The sequence below is a fragment of the Helianthus annuus genome, chromosome 3 (assembly GCF_002127325.2).
Source record: "Helianthus annuus cultivar XRQ/B chromosome 3, HanXRQr2.0-SUNRISE, whole genome shotgun sequence".
NCBI lineage: Eukaryota > Viridiplantae > Streptophyta > Magnoliopsida > Asterales > Asteraceae > Helianthus > Helianthus annuus.
Genome location: NC_035435.2, coordinates 53,406,377 through 53,427,709, shown reverse-complemented (window position 1 = coordinate 53,427,709; position 21,333 = coordinate 53,406,377).

Below are 21,333 nucleotides of genomic sequence, written 5' to 3'. Positions count from 1 at the left end.
GTTTATTGCTAGGCTTCATAACATCTTTTTTTGATAAGAATGTCACAAGAAAACCGAGCTTGTTACTAAAATAAAGGGTTTAATATAAAAAGGGTTTTGGTGGGTAAAGGGTGTTTGTTTTGTGGGTTTAGAAATGAAAAGGTTTAGGCTCAAAGGGGTTAACTAGGGGGATTTTTGGGTAGGTGGTAAAAAAAAAGAAAAATAAGGGGTGTTGAAAGAAAAAGGGTTAGTCCAAATGCCTCCATCATTTACTTACTTGGATTTAAGTTGGTAAGGACCGGGAATGTATCGCCATGGCAAGTTCTAGAGTCGCAAGGAACCAAGCGGCTATTCACACAAGAAATGAAAGATGAGCATTTATTTAAGAGATGTGTATTTGTATGCTCATTTAAAGGCTCAAAACTCACATGTTGTGGGAATGGGTTTTTAACGTGACCAAGTATATATAATCAAATTTTAACTAGATTTGTCATGCCGTTTCATAATTTTCTTATGTTGGTTCTTTTTATCACGACGTTATTGGTTGTAAATTTATAAAAATATAACCTTTTTAGAACTTGTTATTCCCAATTTAAACCAAAACAAGTAAAAAAACGAAAAGTTTTTGAAAAAATTTGGGGTGTTTAGCGGTTCCAATAGAGTTTTGTGTAAGGCTTGTAATTAGGACTTGCAAAATTCAAGGTTTTAGCATCCCCCACACTTAAATTACACATTGTCCTCAATGTGTCCCAAAAATAAGTTTTTAGGTTGATTGAATGTGTAAAAAGGTGTGAAAAAGCAAAAAATTATGTTAATGGGCGTCTGGACACGGCCCCGTGGTGTCCGGGCACGGCCCCGTGTTCAGATCGCCGGTAACAAAAAGTAACAGAAGGCTGGGCACGGGGGCGTGTTCAGTGAGCACGCCCTGTGTCCATTTACCTGAACTGGGCATTTTTCTGCAGATCTTTGAGCACGGGGTGTGTTGGCTGGGCACGACCCCATGCTAAACTTGTTGTAATGAAGAAAAATTGTCGGGTGGCTCTGTTTTTGTGCATGGGGTGTTGGTTCAAGCTTCCCTTAGTATCCTTCACCATCCCGAGTGTGTTTTATTCCTGAAAATTAAAACTAAACTAGAAAGCAATAAAGTTAATCTAAACGAAAGCTAAGGATAGTTCCACGGAATGCCTCCGTGGTGCGCCACGTTTATAAGGGTCCTTGGCTAGACCCAAAGCCAGTCGCATGTTACCCAAGTGGGATGGGTTGCATCCCATGTAGCACCGTCGGAGAGCGTCATCCAAACTTGAGTCTATGACTTTCATGTAGTTGACCGGGTTATCATCTTCGACTCTTTTCTCGACTCCAAACTTCATTTCCTTGTCCCCAACCCTCAATGTTAGTGTTCTCCCATTCATTTCTACCACTGCGTGGGCTGTAGCTAGGAATGGCCTCCCTAAGATGAGTGGTACTTCGGTATCTTCTTCCATATCTAGTATGACAAAGTCGACTGGGAAGACAAAGTCTCCGACTTTAACTAATAGATTTTCAGCGACACCTTCTGGGTACTTGACGGACCTATCGGCGAGTTGGATGCTCATTTTCGTAGGGCTTGTTTTTCCTAATCCGAGTCGGTCAAACATTGATGCAGGCATGAGGTTGATGCTAGCCCCAAGATCAGCTAGTGCATTACGTATGGGTGAGTCCCCAATTGAACAAGGACCGGTAAAGCTTCCGGGGTCGATCTTCTTTTGTGAGAGTTTGTTGAGTAGTATGGCGGAGCATTCTTCACTTAAATTAACTAATTGCAATGATTCAATTTCCCTTTTGTGAGTTAGAAAGTCTGTGACAACTGGCACCAAACCGGTACTTTCCGTACACTTCAATTATTAGTTAATGACTACAATTATGTGCTTAAATGTCAACATTGCCTGATTACATACCATACAAGTGAATTCATGCACATTTTATACTACAAGAATTACTTTATGCATTAATGAACAGCGTTGCGTCAGAAATACTAGTAAACTCACCGGTAAGACACATTGTGTCAACAATTCGGCAGAAAGCAGTCAGACATAGAATTGGAGCTTAGGTGTAGGTCCAACGACAAGAATACATTAAAACCCAAGAGTACATACAAGGGTTAACATATAGACTTTCTGGAAGCTAAAATACGCACTAAAAAGCACCCGAAACGCACTTTAAGTGCAAGATTTTTCAGAATTCAGCTATAATCAGCTTTATAACCTCGAAATATTATGCGGAATTCATGTTTTATTATCCAAAATACCCTCCTAAGTATTGGAAATGAAAAGGGTTACAAAAGGGTACTTAAAGGACACTAAATGGTGCAATTTAGCACTTTAACGAACCGCTATTTAACCGAACAACCGGACATTACCCGGAACATAAAAATATTATTAGAAGCATTGTTTTAATGTTTCTGAGCTAGTTATGGTCCCCGAACACCATAACACCCCTTATAACATAATAACACATCAAGTCCCTATACTTTACACTTGAAAACTTACTTGTTTATATAATTAGTAAATTGAAGTTACACTTTGCCCCCCCATCTTGTTCACAGTTATAAAGGGGTGGGCCCCACCAAAATATTGCCAAGATATCATATGATCTTGCTTAGATTCACTTAGATTTATTTTGATATTATTTGGATATTATAAGATCACATAAGATATGGTAAGATCACATAAGATATGGAAGCTCTTGAGTGCACTATAAATATAACCACTCACTTCATCTTCTTCACAACACAACCACCTCTTCCCTTGCCTCCCCACTCACGGCCTCCATCCACCATCATACTACCACCATTTTCATTCAAGCTTAATCCATTCCAAGCTTCACTCAAGGTGTAAGGTGCAAGATTAGAAGGTTTGGTGCTTGAAGAACTTGAAGGACCTCTCTTGTGTGCTTTTATCCACTCCATATTTTTCATTGTTCTTCCCTAGCTTTAAGCTAGTTGTAAGATTCTTGAACACCCTTGTTTACTTCATATTTTTAGTGGTTAAAAGACGATACATATTGTTAAGCACAAGAACACTAAAGAATATGAACATGAATCTTTAACATAAGCTTAAATACATAAGAATATATGTTGATTGTGTTGATTTGCTTCTTGTTGATTGATTATTAGTGTTAATGATGTTAGACATCACAAGAAACCTACTAGATTGTGATTAAACACATGATCTAGTATGTTGAAGTGGTGACCTTGTGAAAGACCAAGATCATCATGCTTCATGTCTTCATGAACTTGAATGAAGAAAGTGATTTCCATATGTAAAAATGGTTTAAACAAAATACAAATCTTGTAAATAGATGATTTCCAAATGATTTTCTCAAGAAACCAAGTTTATTTATGAGATTTACAAGTCATGGTTTCTAAGTAAACTAATAATATTTTTAGTGTTTAAACAAGACTAGAAGCATGTTTGTAACAAAAAAAATGCAAGAGAAGTATTTTTAGAAAAATCATCTTACAAGTTGTAAATGACCAAATCCTTTAATAAAGTGATTTACAAACAAATAACCATGTTTTTAAGGATAACTAAACCTACTAAATAACATGGTAAATTACTACAAGTTTTTACAAAGCTTCAAGTTCATGATATAGTGTAATATACTTGATTGTGACACTCGGTAAGTGTTGAGTAAGTTGTTGATTGTCATGATGATTTAAAAAGAAAATAAACACATGTTTTGAAAACATGGGAAACCTCCATTTTTAGGGGAAACTATGTCAAAATTTTTATAAATATTGACACTTAGAAAAATATAAGTTTTGGTGAAACTTATTCCCTAAAAATATTTACCCAGGTTTCCCTAATTTTTGGTATAAACTTCAAGATAAGAAATGATGATTTCTTCAAGATAAAAATTGATATTAAGTATGTATATTTTTTAGAAAAATATATATATTTATTGATCACCAAATTTTGTGCTAAGTGTATGTAGTATGTATTACATGTAATAGTGGATTAGGACATGAAAATACGCTAAATACTCATAAGAAGTAAAAGCACAAAAATACACATACAACATACTTAGTCAAATCCCAGAGAATATATTTATGAAAATATATCACTTGATAGATTATATAACTTGGACAAGTTATGAACATGAAATGAAGTTTTGGACAAAATACATAATTTGGGTGAAAATACAAGATACTTATATTTATTTTTGAGAAAAGAATATAAGTAAGACACATAGTTAAAAATATAAATTATTTTTAACACAAGAACACATATACAAAAGATTGTGACTTGTACTTGTGCGATACAAGTCCAGTGACTAACGTTAATAAAACACGTTTAGGTCACGACGCTAAATAAGCAAATCCGGTGAAGTTTACGACGCAGGAACGCAAAGTTGTGAGTTCGTGCTCCCCCTTTTCTTTTAACTGTTTTCAGTTTTATAACTTCCGGGGTGAAATACATGTTACAAATATTACAATGTTTACAAATGGTATGATGGATACCAAAACAAGAAGCACTCTTGGTGATAACTAGTACCAAGTATGATGCGTTTTAAGGAATGATACGAGAAATGACACATGATACGAGAAACCGTGTCACGAATAGGGTACCATAAGCACCATTAATCAAAAATATACCTAGACCGCAGAACAAAAGGTTAGATCTAACGGGTTTCAGGCAGCCACACTCTTGGTGAGAACGAGTACCGAGTAGTGCTTTTGTGTCTCAGTCGTGAATCGACAACTAGAAAAATGCCTATGGTTTGGTTGCTTCCTATGTCGTGTCACATGTTAATGGCCTTGCAACCCATTAATAACCTAGATACATACAGAAATACTTGATTTATACAAGATACATACAGAGATACTTGATTTATACAAGATACATACAGAGATACTTGATTTATACAAGATACATACCATGTTTTTCATTGTTGGACCGTTCTATGACCCGAAAAGTAAGTCGAAGTAGTTCATCTTTACATACGAAGGCGGAATCAACGTAAGTAAAGTAACAACAGCTAATCCTTTCAATTCCTTGTGTTTATATTGCTTTCTGATAGAATTTCAGCAGAGTTTCAGCACCGTAGCACACACATACACCGTTACAAATGATGAACCGCTCATACCTATATATAGTGTTTCTGGGTCGCTTATGTGACATGCCAAATAAGCGATCCAGATCACTTGTTCCTATAAGCGATCCAGAGTATAACAAATAAGCGGTCCACATTACATTTTTGACTAATAAGCGATCCTAATTATACTTGGCCTAAAATTTACACTTTGACCCCCTAATGACCAATCTTGACTTCAGACTTTTTGTAGACGCAGTCAACAGACATTTCGTGCATCAACAGACTCCCCCTTGGATGTTGACGTAGTCTTTTAGCATCTTCAGATCCATTGTCTCCAGTCTTTATCTTGTCACCAACTCTGTCTATCTTCACCAGCATTCTTCACAAGTTTCTAGAACTGACTCCATACTTCCCATTAGCTGTTGACCTAGACTCCCCCTCTCACTGACTCCCCCTCTCATTATGCTGGAATCTTGAGATATCTGGTTCAAGCTTTTGCAGTTTGCCTCCGTTGGGAAATATTGTCCAAACCTGTTACTCAACCAATAACATTACAATCTATCTTTTCAATCAATAAACACTAATTCAATCAGTTATAAAAATCCACTCAAGTTTTCGAGTTCAAGTTAATGACCCTGAATACTTGATTAATCTACCAAGTTCAAATTAATGACCCTGGTTGATTTTTGACGAATCAAACTGATTTAGTAAAACTATTTTCCAATTTTCTTTCTGAAAATACCAAGTATCAACTTAATGAACTTGTTTGTGACTTTGAAAACAAACACATTTCCATCAATGTAAGCTCCCCTCATTCTTCAGCTCAGAATCTCCTGCATCTGCTTCATCTTTCCAGAATCCGACAATCAACTTTCCACTCTGGTTTGTCTAAAATAAAACGGAAATAAAATCTTTTTGGATTTTAAGATGATCTAAACTAAGAAATGAAATAACAAAAAAAACTTAAAATTGCAGAAAATAAACTATTTACAGGTTTGTTTTTGGCGAGCGTGTCAGGGAATCATATCAGCTTTTCAGACAGATTACAAATACCGTTAAGCTACATTACATACTCAGATTTAAACAATTCACCTCGATTGTCGATATACTGATCCATCTTAAATTTTCATACAAACTTCAATCTATTCAGGATACTGTTTAAGTGTTTTAAGAACTTAGATCAATCCATGTGTCCCACCTCTTGAATATACTCCCGTATCCAGAATCCCAATATTCAGTCTTACAGGCAAAAATTCTACAATGATGTCTGTACATAAATTAGGGTATGCGAGAACTGAGGGATCTCAGGTCAGAACTTCCGTTCAGCAGAGAGATATCAGCTTCGACTTTGCAGTGTGTTCCCTTTAGAGAATCTTTTCAGCTACAACAACTGATTATCAATTTTATTGTCTAATCAGCTGAGGGCTTTATGCTATATTTCAAGCATTTTGGTGAAAGTATTAGCCAGGGACTAGGTCAGAACCACCGTTCAGCAGAAGTCCCGGAATAATACCCCAGACATCATAGAGTATAACCACCTAGTATATCAGAATACGAGACCTTTCAAACGAGATTTCAGGGGTTACCTATATATCCAAGTAGTGTTCCCCACGAATTTCGCAAGTTTGAAATTTTAGGTTTATATCCTGAATAAATCTACTAAATGTACGAAAACCTATCGACACATCATTAGTGAGACTGTTTAACTCATTTTATCTTTCCAAATCTTTAGCATACTGTAATTGTCTAGCTGATGTACTATCATTTTCCCTATATACACAAGCTCTTTTTCAATTTTATCATGTTTTTGTATTTTAGCATTTTTTACTGTTTTTGTATTTTTCTAAAAATAAAATATGTACAACTATCTCCCCCTAAATACCAAAACAAGTAAAAAATCGACAAACCATCGCAGATTGTTTCTCATCTTCATCCGCAACAGTATTCTCATCAACGCTCACAACTCCATCCGACACCGAAAGCAATTTCATACCATTAAGTTTTAACAAATATTGAAACCTATTTTTATCAAAAGCTTTGGTATGTAAATCAGCTTTTTGTTCGTCAGTGTGGATTTTCTCAATTCGTATCAACTTTTTCTCGAAGCAATCGCGAATAAAGTGATGACGAATCTCAATATGTTTAGTTTTAGCGTGATGTACTGGATTTTTAGTTATATTAATTGCGGCCTCATTATCAACAAACAGAGGTGTGTTAAGAAACTGCAAACCGTAGTCGCGCATCTGTTGCTGTATCCACAGGATCTGAGAGCAGCAACTGCAAGCAGAAACATACTCCGCTTCACATGTAGATAGCGCCACAGATGTTTGTTTCTTACACTGCCAAGTAACCAATCTCGGACCAAAGAACTGGCATCCTGCAGTTGTTGATTTCGCATTAATTTTGAAGCATCCGAAATCTGAATCGGAAAACCCTTCGAGTGTAAAATCGCCTTTGCGAGGATACCACAACCCCAATGTGGGTGTGCCTTTCAAATAACGTAAAATCCTCTTCACAATAATCATGTGCGACTCTCTCGGGTTAGACTGAAATCTTGCTGCGAGGCACGTTGGGTACATGATGTCAGGACGTGAAGCAGTTAGGTACATCAAAGAACCTATCATGGATCGATAAAGTGTCTCATCAACCCTGTCTCCGGTGAGATCTGGGTGAATTCCATGATTAGTCGCAAGTGGGGTAGCAGCTGGAGTAGAACTTGACATTCCAAATTTCTCCAGAATATCATGCACGTACTTCGTTTGATGAATGAAAATTCCTTCAGGAAGTTGTTCAACTTGTAATCCCAGAAAGAATTTCATCTCCCCCATTGAAGACATTTCAAATTTCTGCTTCATCACCTGTTCGAAATCTTTGCATAATTTCTCATTTGTTGACCCAAAAATTATATCGTCTACATAAATCTGTACTATCAGAAGATGACCATCAACGACTTTAGTGAAGAGAGTGGCATCCACTTTTCCACGTATGAACTGGTTAGCGAGTAGGTGTTGAGACAAAGTCTCGTACCAGGCTCTCGGCGCCTGATGTAAACCATACAACGCTTTGTCCAGTAGATAAACTTTGTTCTTGTGGATTGGGTCAGTAAAGCCCGGCGGCTGACCAACATAAACCTCCTCTTTGACCTTCCCATAAAGAAACGCTGATTTAACATCTAACTGAAATACTTTGAAATTCTTCCAAGACGCAAATGCTAGGAAAATTCTGATAGCCTCTAGTCGTGCGACAGGAGCACAGACTTCGGTAAAATCAAGCCCCTCCTGTTGACTAAAGCCCTGAACAACGAGTCGAGCTTTGTTCCTTACAACCACTCCTCTGTCGTCCCTCTTACATTTGAAAACCCATTTTGTATTGATTTTTCTTTGACCATCCGGTAAATCAACCAACTTCCACACACGTAACTTCTCAAACTGACTTAATTCTTCTTGCATCGCGATGACCCAAGAGTCTTCAGTAAGCGCCTCTTTGTAAGTTCGCGGTTCGACCTGCGAGATAAAACAACTTAATGAAAATTCAGTTTGTAAAGGTGCTACTGTAGAATAAAAACATGTTAAGCCCTGGTCAATTTGACGTCTCGTCCGAACGCCCGATTGCAATTCTCCTATTATCAACTCTTCTGGATGATAAGAAAGAGTTCGCGGCATCACTTCGCTTGGAACTTCTACGTTTCCTTCCAGATTAGTAACATTCTGCTCTGCATCTTGTTCACCAACTTGGTTTGTTTGACTTGACAACTGGGTCTGCTCCCCCTCAAGATCTGAATCACCTTGGTCAAAAACTGGCATATGTTCAGCTTCTTGATCATCATTCACCTCCGACTGATTACCAGGAGCAACTTCATCATCATGTTCACCAGCGTTACTAGGACCTGCTTCAGCATCATTTGAAGTCTCCCGAGGTCTGCTAGAATACTCTGCTGGAAACCTGAGCGACGATTCATACTCTCGTAAAATATCCAGCTCATCAAAGAAATCTTCCTCTTCCTCTGATTCTTCTCTCATGTCAAACGATTCCCAAAGTTTGTCATAATGAAAACGCCATGAATCACCAGGATTCTGAGGCGGCATAGTATAACCCTGACATTCAACATTTGCTGCTTCAATAATACGCTTTTCACTTGGAACAAAGACACGCCGTGTAGGACCTGAATATCCAACAAATATTCCTTCAAAGTTCTTTGAACCAAACTTGCCATTCGGCTCTATTACCGTACAGGGTGACCCAAACGGTTCTAGATACTTCAAATTCGGTTTGCGTTTATTGATTAGCTCAAAACACGTCTTGTTGAACTTCTTCACAGTAAGAACTCTATTGAGAGTATAGCATGCAGCAGAAACAGCTTCAGCCCAGAAATTAATAGGTAACTTGGAATCTGCAAGCATCGTTTTGGCTGTCTCGATTAGCGTCCGGTTCTTGAGTTCTGCAACTCCATTTTGCTGAGGAGTGTACGGAGCACTAAACTCATGCAGTATACCTCTTTCATCACAGTATTCCTCCATCTTACTGTTTTTGAACTCAGTACCATTATCACTTCGAATTCTACAAATCGGTCTCTGGTACAGATTCTCAATTTTCTTAAACAATACTATCAAACTATCAAAGGTTTCGTCTTTCGTTTTCAAAAACATGACCCACGAAAATCTGGAGTAGTCATCAGTCACGACCAGACAATAGGAATCTCCTGTTATACTTTTGACGTTCACTGGACCAAATAAATCCATATGAAGTCTTTCCAAAGGTCTTGAAACTGAATTGACTTGTTTTGTAGGGTGTGACTTTTTCTTCTGTTTGCCTCTGACACAACTTATGCACTCCCCTTCCAGATGAAAACCTTTAATATTCACTCCAGTGACCAAGTCGTTATGCACTAAGTGATTCATTTTCCTTAGGTGAATATGCCCCATCTTTCTGTGCCATAACCTTGACTCTTTTTCCGTTGCTCTGGACACAAAACAATGAGCCTGACCCGTGGTTGTAGTAGCAATGCTCATATCCAACACATACAGATCGTTGACTCTTGGTGCCCTCATGATGATCCACTCTTCAGGTATCACAAATCCCGGTTTCAAGATCAAACATTCTTTGTCGGTGAAATGAGTAGTATACATCCTGTCACAGATCTGGGAGATACTCAGCAGGTTGTTCTCCAGCTCAGCGATGTAGTTAACTCTCTCAAACGTGATAATGCCATTAGACAGCGTTCCTTCACCTATGATCCTGCCTCCTTGATTACCCGCAAAACCCACATAACCACCATTAATGTCATTCACATCATACAGCAATGCGGTCTTCCCTGTCATATGCCTTGACGCTCCACTATCCATTATCCACCTGGATACAAGTTTTGGAAGATCCTGCACATAACAGATCATCATTTAAACAACTTCAAGAAAGATGCCGATTCATGCTTCGCAATCCAGGAAGCTCCTGCAATTCAAATTGTTTAGTCAAACATGGTGTCCACCCAGGCCTTATCAGCCTTAGGTGTAACTGTGACTTTGGCAATTTGAATTTTGAAATTCTTAGACTTAAGAGGTGGAAATTGTGCATCATAATCAACCGTAATTGATTCTTCAGCCTTTTTCACCTCAGAAGTTGAAACTTTTTTCTCAACTTTAGGTTCAATTTTAGGTTTCCACACCTGTTGAGCTACTGCAACCCTCTTATAAAATTTATCATTGTGATTTACCAGCTTCTTTACGGGTTCAGTTTTTACTATCAAGTTGTCAATTTGAACATTTTTCTTCCCAACAACTTTCTTCTCAACATACATCGGTGTTTTACCCTTCACATCAACTTTCTTTTGTTGAACCTTCACAGCTTCAGTCTTAGGCTTCACATATGTACACTTTCGTGCAATATGACCAACCTGTTCACATCTAAAACACGTACGAGTATCAGCTACCCTACTCGTGCCTTCAGACTGAGCCTGTGAAGCTCTCTTCTCAAAAAATTCTTTGTTTGATTTTGTAAAAATTTCTTTTTCTTCATCAGCAAGTGAACTTGAACTATTCACAAACTTTTTCTTTTCGACAAACCTCTTGTTTGCAATATTCCTTTTATGAAATGGTTTACCCCCCTGATAACCACCCGACCAATTGTTTCTGTTGTTATTGTAAAAACGTGGTGGATAAACAGTTTTCTTGTTGTAAACCCTCTCTTTCTTTCGACTCAGATTGTTCACTGCTGACAATTCGACTTCGACCAGTTTGAAAACATTTGTCAATTTGTTCAGATTAACATTCTCTAATGGAAACTCAGAATCCGAAAACAACTTATCCGATCCCGACATCTTGTACATGACAAGATCAGATTCATCATATAAGTTGTTTTTGGACTTTTGCTTCGGAATGTATTTATCTAGAAAACACCCATCCTCCTCAGAAGTATCACAATCCGGCTTAAGCACTTTGTCTATCACACTTTTCACCACATCATTTTGGACACCCTCTTCATTGGAAGACGTGAACGTGACATCAATGTTCTCAGGAAGTGTAACATCACTTTCTTCCTCAATATCCACCAAACTAGACTGCTTTTTCGTGTAGTTGTCTAAAATTGGCGGTGGAACTTTGTGAAACCCTACACCCGTTCCATCAGAAAACACATCCTCACCAGCTTTGTTTTTCCTATAGGTTTCGGAACGATGTGCTGCAAAACAAAGCTAGCTGAGCTATAGCTGTTTAATTTCAACTGAATTCTTTCATTTTCAATCTCAATTTCTTTAACCTTAAGTTTTAATTTTGCAATCTCATCCAGTTGTTCATTAATTGATTTTTCTTTGAATTGCAACACAGCTCTTAGATGTTCGTTTTCTTTAAATGTTTTTCCGTTTCGATCATCACTGTCTTTCACAACACTTTTAAGTTTCTCAAATTTTTCGGAGATCTGACGGTTTTCCAGAATTAACTTTTCATTTTCAGTTGTAATTTTGTCACATTTAGTTGTTAATTCATTAAACCGTTCAGTTGAAACTTTTAACTCTGTGTCACAATCGAGAATCTGATCTTCAAAAGTTTTAATTTTTGATTTCAGATTCTTGAATTTCTCATCATTCAAATACGTGACAGTACTACAAAAATTGCATTGTTTGGTGCAATTTTTGCAGTCAACATTTCCACCGACTTTATTACCTGACCTGGATGTTGACTCACTTTGACTGACCTTCCCTTTTGACTCAGAGACAGAATTAGAATCTACCTCAAGTGCTTTTGCAGCTAGCACTTTGTCAGCCATTTTCTCTAAATTCTTAGTTGTCAACTTCCGAGTCACATCGATCAACCCCGTATCAACCATCTTCGATCTCTCAGTCTCTGCGTTTTCTTTCTTCTCTCTCTCTTCTTTTTCCTTTCTCTCTTTTTCTTTCTTCTCCTCAATCATCTTTGAAGTTGGTGTTCCCCACCACTTATGCTGCCAGTATTCATCCTCTTCTTTGTACTCCTGAATGATGGCTTCAATATCTAGCGTTTTGTCATCAATCGCCACATTGCCATACCGATCAAGATAGCACTCTCTGTCCGGATCCCAACGATTTGCTCTTCTTGCTTCCAAGTATACACCAGAAAGTCTGATAATCTTTGTTTCAGCAGTCATCTTCCTGTATTTGTACTTCTGTTCCTCTGTACGATCATCCTTCCATGGAATTGGTTCATCATGACTTGCCATGAAAGCATAACCAACGGCATCATCTTCCGGCAAAACCTCTTTGCTCCAATCGTAACCCTCATCATCATAAATCACAGCTAACGCCCTCGATTTGTCTCTGTTCTCTTCCTGCTGCTTCAATCTGGGCGGCTCGGATTTATTCTGATGGTAGATTGCCTTCTTGTAATAGTCATCTCGAAACGGATTCTCCGATTCATCAGCATATGCATTCCTGCATTCCCTCTTGAAATGACCCTTCTGCTTACACTTAAAGCACGTCACCTTCGATTTATCAAACCCCAACTTTGTAGATGGACCACCGATCGTTTTTCTCCCAGTAATCTCCATGAAGCGTTGTGCACGTCGCACTGCACTTGCCATTGCCCAGTGGATGTCGATCAGCTCCATTTCTTCGGGGTCTATCTGATCGTAATCTTCCTTCGTCAGATTCGTATTCCCGATTTTACCAGCCACCAGACCTTCATAAGACTCCAAAACAGACACCAGAAAAACCATTTGTTGCTTGGCCGACTCTTCATCAAAATTCTGTGCGTTCTTCAGATCTATTGCGATATTGCAGGAAAACTTTGCATCGGAACGACTTGCAGAAGAAGTAGATCCACTGTGATAACCACTGTGGCTTCCGCTGCTTGAACTGCTTTGACCTTCTTTGCTTGTTGAAGAAACATTCTCAGCAGAAAATGCCGTTTTCGGAGAAGTAGCTTTCGGCACAAGCTTTTTGGATAATAAAGATCCAAGTTCTGCTGATAGGATGAATGATTGACTTTGTAAGATTTCTTCAATTCAAGCTCATGACTTTCAAGTCTCTCAATCACAACATCTGGTTTCAATTTTTCAGGAGCAATAGTGTTCTTCAACATCAACGCATAATATCTCCAATCCATCTCGTCTGGTAATGAATCAAACAGTTTATCCACAAGTTCTTCCGGAGAATACTCAATATCATGTCGTGCCAGTTCCAGCTTCAGATGACCGAACCGTTCAATCATTTTGCACACTGATTCATTCTTAAGACAACTAAACATGTCAAACTCTTTTTAAGCAGTTTTTTCTTATTTTTTATAATCTCAGTACTTCCTATACACTTTGTCTTGAGTTTATCCCATAAATCTTGAGCATTTGTATAATCTATTAGAGAGATAATATCCTCCCTAACCGATTGAAACAGCAAAGCAACACACTTTTGTTCAGCCACAAAATTATCAATTTCTTCAGCTGATCTCAATGCTTCGCCATTCTTCTTTCCATTAGCATAACCAGTTTTCATACTCTTCCAACTGGGAAAGGCGAATGCCATCAACCAATCTTCAAACTTTGTTGCCCACCTGCTGTAATCTTCTATAGCCATCAACTTAGGAGGTTTGTTAAATGTTCCAAATGCACTTTCGGACTCCCAAGCTTCTTTCTTTTTCTCTTTTGGTTGATTTTCGTTCGTATTGTTCGATGTCGAATCGTTGTTTCCTGAACTTCCTGTGAATGCGTACATGTCGCTAAATGGATTCAAGAACATATCATCCATTGTGAACGTACCTGCAAAATTAGACAACACTTAGAAAAATTTTGGTTTTGAAAAACCAACAGAACCACAAAAGCGATCCTGTCTAAACAGTTTGACAGAAAAGCGGTCCAGTATATGTTCGTAAACGCGGACCAGACAGTAAAGACTAAGTCCTCTCTAGCGATCCACAATATGTCAAATAAGCGACCGAGAGTATGTACGTTCGAGCGATCCAGAGAATGATCGTTCGAGCGGTTCAAATACTGTCAAATAAGCGATCCAACTCTTGTTTGTTGGAGCGATCCAGAAGTGATCATATGAGCGGTACGAATGTGATCGTTCGAGCGGTTCAACAATGTTGTCCGTTCGAGCGATCCAGAGAGTTAAATTGTCCGAAAAAGCGATCCCAAGTGTGAATTTGGAGCGATCCAAGCAGGTTATGTCCAGATAAGCGATCCAATGTCCGAAAACGCGATCGAAAGTTTTTAACCAGTTTTTACCATTTTTAGTCCGTATTTTCACCTGATTCTTTCTAGGGTTTGTTATTAGTGTATTTTACACGTTATACTCGAATTTCAGACAATTTCAACCGTTGGAACCACTGAAAACCGAAAAAGTATGAGAGAAAGTGAGTAGAAAAGAGAGATTTCTGCAGATCTATGCTGTCGTAGTATGAACTCCTCGTCCTGAGCTCTGATACCACTTGTTGGACCGTTCTATGACCCGAAAAGTCAGTCGAAGTAGTTCATCTTTACATACGAAGGCAGAATCAACGTAAGTAAAGTAACAACAGCTAATCCTTTCAATTTCTTGTGTTTATATTGCTTTCTGATAGAATTTCAGCAGAGTTTCAGCACCGTAGCACACACATACACCGTTACAAATGATGAACCGCTCATACCTATATATAGTGTTTCTGGGTCGCTTCTGTGACATGCCAAATAAGCAATCCAGATCACTTGTTCCTATAAGCGATCCAGAGTATGACAAATAAGCGGTCCACATTACATTTTTGACTAATAAGCGATCCTAATTATACTTAGCCTAAAATTTACACTTTGACCCCCTAATGACCAATCTTGACTTCAGACTTTTTGTAGACGCAGTCAACAGACATTTCGTGCATCAACATTCATACAAAGTATACAAACGTTCCATACAAGAACTGCATGAATTCACACCAACATTATGTTGACGTTTTTCCAAAACTCACATGTATTTCAGGTAACTAAAGTGGATGTGCGCATGGTCTTACTCTTGCTCGCGGATGTCGTTTATGTTTTACCTTTGAATAAAGTTGTAAACTTTCAGACAATATGCTGTCTTGTGATATAAACACTGAATCTATGTTTTCAGTCATGTAATTTTATCGGTATTTGAAGTTATTTTTACGAGCATGTAGTATGTTTACCTTTCGTATGCAATGAGAACCTTTCATGATCACACCTCGTGCTTCCGCCTAAGAAAGGGGTGTGACAGATTGGTATCAGAGCTGCGATTGTAGTGAACCAGGATTCATTCTCGAGTCTAGACTACAATCTCTAGGATCCTTTCACGAAAACAATTTTTCAAAAAGTTTTCATTGCATAAAACCTCCCGCGACATCCACTACCTGAAACTGTTTACAAGAGTCAAGAAAAGTGTCACGGCCCCCGTCTCGGTTTTACCTGGTCCAGGAGCCGCGGGGCAGAAAAACCTGTGGTATTTATTATCTGATTTGGCAGCGGAAGATTTTAACAGGATCTTTAAACTTGAAAATGCCCGATTATTTTATTTCATAACTTGGGACGAATCCCGTAATTTACAATAGAGGAATTTCCCGAGGAAATTCCCTGGTTTACAAAACATGTTTATTTATTTAACTGAGCCACCCTTCAAGCTTGATTAGTGCTCCGTAGCACTTTTCCTTGATTCACATGAGGTCGCCTGAAACATGTTTTAAAAATATTTTTGTCAACGGGGAAATACTGGTGAGTCACTCAAAAGTTAACAAAATGACACCTAGCTATAAATTACAGCATAAGAGCGATTACAATGGCTTTTATCTTATTTTTATCTAGCGCTGTATCACACCCTGGTGACGATGGTCATACCACTATTGGGTCCTTTCACCCAAGTAGTGATGATTATCACTGTTAGGATTTATTACCCTTAACTGTGAGAAATTAGTAATGTGCACAATACCCCACTAGCCAGTGATTCAAGATAACCACGACTTAATCCCTGTAATTATAACTTTGAAAATAATTTGAGGTATTGTAAAATACTTTTGATAAAAGAGAATGAATCACATTGCAAGTTTATACGGGCAGACTTTAGCCTACTGATAAGCCTGATAACCTAGTTTAAACAACAATGCACACGAACTAGGTTAGTAACTAATACAGCATTTACGATAACCCACGAGATACAAACCCTTACAACGAATGACAAAGTGCGATACTTAACATCCATCGAATTCACGACGAATGACAAAGTATAACCCTAATGTGGGCATCACTTAAACATCCATTGGATAGTTCCAATCGATCGGACATTGAATCGTAATAGCGATCGAGTTAATACCCGGTATCGTAGCAGTACCTCACTACTGTAAGTGTAAATTTAGAATTTGAGCAGCAAAACTTCGTTTTTATGAAAAGATTTTGACACCAGTGAACTGCTCCTGATCCAAGCTATTTATAGCTGAAAGATGGGTTTGTCGCGGCCCGCGTGAGCCATAGGCCAAACCTTACGCGGCCCGTGTGGCCACCTAGTCTACGTGTAGGTCTGATAGGACACGACTAGGTTTGTCAGATGGTCAACGCGTGGCCCGGACGCTTATCCGGTCAAAATTCTAGTTGACGCGGCCCGCGTAAGGCTATGCTTAACCCTTACGCGGCCCGCCTGAAGGTCAAATTTTTTGTTTTCTTGGTTTTTCATGTATGTTAGGGTTTCAGGGGTCCGAATTTTCACTTACAAGTCGCTTAGGGACATTTTGGCAGTCCTTACATCCTCCCCACCTTATTTAAAATCTCGTCCTCGAGATTCATTGAAATAAGTGAGGATATTTTCGCCTCATCTCCGATTGCAGCTCCCAGGTGTGTTCGGGTCCTCTTTTCGAATCCCACTTGACCTTGACCAGCACTAATTGCTTGTGTTTGAGAAACTTAATCTTTCTGTCTTCTATTTGAAGTGTTTCTCAACAAACTTCAGCTTTTCATTTACTTGTACATCTTGAAGAGGTATTACCAGGGATTCATCATATAAACATTTCTTAAGATTGGAAATATGGAATACATCATGTACCCCGGCTAACTCTTCTGGTAGTTGTAAACGATAGGTAACTGGTCCTATGCGTTGGATTACTGGGAATGGTCCTGTGTACCTTGGACTTAACTTTCCTTTCTTACCGAATAGAACTACTCCTTTCCAAGGAGAAACTTTCAAAAGTACCTTGTCTCTGACTTGTAACTCTAGCGGCTTGCGTCGGCTGTCTGCATAACTTTTCTGGCGATCTCTAGCCGTCTTTAATCTTTCCTTGATTTGAGTTATCTTGTTAGTGGTCTCTTGCAAAATCTCTGGACCTGATAATTGACTATTCCTATTTCTGCCCAGCAAAGTGGAGTTCTACACTTGCGTCCATACAGTGCTTCGAACGGGGCAACTTCGATGCTTGAATGATAACTATTGTTATAGGAGAATTCAATTAAGGGTAGGTGGTCATCCCAGTTACCACCAGAATCAATCACACATGCTCTGAGCATGTCTTCCAAGGTTTGGATGGTCCTTTCACTTTGTCCGTCAGTTTGGGGATGAAATGCAGTACTTAAATTTAATCGGGTTCCCATTGCCTCTAGAAAACTCGCCCAGAAATGTGAAGTGAAACGACTATCCCTATCTGATACAATGGAGAGTGAGACTCCATGTAAGGATACTACTTCGTCTTCATCCAACTTGGCTATAGGTTTCCTTTATAGGTAGAAAATGAGCCGATTTGGTTAATCGATCCACAATTACCCAAATCGCATCGTTACCTTTTCTGGTCTTGGGTAGTTTAGTAACGAAATCCATGGTTATTAGTTCCCATTTTCAAACAGGCATTTCTAATTGTTGGAGTAGCCCTGAGGGTTTCTGGTGTTCTGCTTTAACTTGTGAACAAGTCAGACACTTAGATACATATCTAGCTATGTCCTTTTTCATCCCTATCCACTAGAAATTATTTCTTAAATCTTGGTACATCTTATTGTTTCCTGGGTGCATGGTATACCTAGATTTATTGGCTTCCTCTAAAATCTTATCTCTTAAGTTTCCTTGTTTAGGTACCCAAATCCTTTTCTTGTGGAATCTCCAAATTCCATCGATGCCTTGCTGTAGTTCCTTTATACTTCCTTTCATCCCTTCAGCATCATCCTTGATTGCTATTTCCTGAACATTCTTCAATTGTTCCATTAAATCTACTTGAAGATTTAATCTAAGTGCACGACCTCGCTTTTGCTTTTCATGATACTTACGACTTAGAGCATCAACGACTACATTTGCTTTTCCTTCGTGGTATTGGATATCACAGTCGTAGTCACTAAGGATTTCCATCCATCTTCTTTGCCTTATGTTTAACTCTTTTTACCCAAATATGTACTTTAAACTCTTGTGATCCGTATAGACCGTAAAGTTACTACCATACACATAGTGTCTCCATATTTTATGGGCAAAAATTATTGATCCTAATTCTAAGTCGTGAGTCGTATAGTTTTCCTCGTGCTTCTTCAATTGCCTTGAGGCATACGCAATTACGTTTTTGCGTTGCATTAGCACACATCCTAATCCTAATTTAGAAGCATCACAATAAACTTCAAAATCATCTGTTCCTTCTGGCAGAGCTAGAATTGGGGCGTTTGTTAACCTTTGCTTTAAAATCTTAAAAGCCTCTTCTTGCCTAGGTCCCCACTCAAACTTTACTGCTTTACAGGTTAGCTTAGTTAATGGTACAACTATCTTAGAAAAATCCTTAATGAATCGCCTATAGTATCCAGCTAACCCTAGAAAACTTCTAATATCCATAGCCGATTGTGGGACCTTCCATTTGGTGATTGCTTCTATTTTGGAGGGATCTACGTGAATACCTTCGTGATTCACCATGTGCCCTAAAAATTGCACCTCCTGGAGCCAAAATTCACACTTCGAGAATTTGGCGTAAAGATCCTCCTTTCTTAACAAAGTTAAGAGTGCATGTAGATGTTTACAGTGCTCGTCCTGACTTTTGGAATCAATAAGTATGTCACCGATGAAGACAATCACAAATTTATCCAAATACGGTTTACAGATCCTATTCATCATATCCATAAATGCTGCAGGAGCATTTGCTAATCCAAAGGGCATAACTGTAAACTCGTAATGACCATACCTAGTCCTGAGAGCTGTTTTAGGTATGTCTTCTTCTTGTACCTTCAGTTAATGGTATCTGGAGTGTAAATCTATCTTAGAGAAATATCTAGCCCTGAAGCTGATAAAAAAGATCATCAATCCTAGGTAATGGGTATCGATTCTTAATTGTAACTTTATTTAATTCCCTATAATCGATACACATTCGCATCGAACCATCTTTCTTTTTCACAAACAACATTGGTGCTCCCCAAGGGGATGAACTAGGTTGTATAAACCCTTTGCTTAGTAATTCATCTAACTGCTTTTTCAATTCTAACATTTCGGTGGGTGCTAACCGATAAGGTGCCTTGGCTACCGGTGTAGTTCCAGGAATTAGATGAATTCTAAATTCTACTTCCCTATCGGGTGGCAATCCAGGTAGTTCTTCTGGGAATACATCTGGGTATTCCGATACTACTAGAATGTCCTTAAGTTCTTTACTTTTGGTATTAACAACTACCGAAACCATATATGCTATTCCCTGTTTTCTGGAATAACTGGCCACTTTCATGACTGAAATGAATTTCATTGGCTTTCGTGGCTTGTCCCCAGTAACCATAATTGTTTCTCCTGTGGGTGTATGAATTTCTATGGAATTCTTATCACAAAGGATTCGAGCATGGTTGGCTACTAACTAATCCATTCCTAACACAACATCTAATCCAGCTAGGTTCATGGGTAACAAGTTTGCAGAAAATTTATAGCCTGAAAGTTCTATTTTTCCTTCATGCAAGACTTGATCTATACTAAGAAAGTTACCGTCGGCTGTTTCTACTGTATAAATCTGCCAAAGTTTGGTTAAAGGTAACTTAAGAGCTTGGCAGAACGAAGTATTTATAAAACTTTGGTTTGCACCAGAGTCAAATAATAGTTTCGCATAAACGTTGTGAACTAGAAACGTACCCGCTATCACATCTGGAATCAATTCCGCTTCTTGTGTGGTCAACTGGAAGGCTCTTGCATTCTTCTTGGTTGTTCCTTCCGCAGGTTTAGCCTAATTGTCAGCTGGTTTGACCAGTTTAGGGCAGTCTGGTCTAAAATGTCCAGCTTCTCCACAGTTGAAGCAGATTGTTGATTTCTTTCTCCAGCAATCTTCTTCTTGATGCCCTGGAATTTTGAAGAAATTGCAATACCCTTTGCATCTTCCAAAGTGCTTTCTTTTGCAGGTATTGCAAAATGGAACAGTGGAGGATTTCCCAGTTCCTTTTTCCTAAAGTTGTTACTAGCATTACCCCCTCGGAAGCCTTGGGTAAACTTGTGAGCCAATTCCTTCTTTCTATTCTCTTCTCGCGTGCGTACCAGTTCATCTGTCAAGGTATTGGCTAATTCCACCGCATCATCAGTTGTGCGGGGTCTGGCAGCTTTGACGATATTACAGATCTTGCTAATCAAACCCCAAATGTAGCGAGATATCAGTTCTGGCTCTGGCGAAGCCAGAGTTGGCACAATTCTGGCATACTCGAAAAATTTCGAAGTATAACCTTGACAGTCAACATCCACCATTCGGTGGCTCAGGAACTTGTTTGCCATTTATTCCTTTTCATATTCAAGACAAAATTTTCTTTCCACTATTTGTCTAAATTCTTCCCAATTCATCGCATAAGCCAAGTCACTTCCCTTGGCTTGCAATACCGTATTCCACCACTCCAATGCCTCTTCCTTAAAAAGGTGAGAAGCGTACATGACTTTATCTT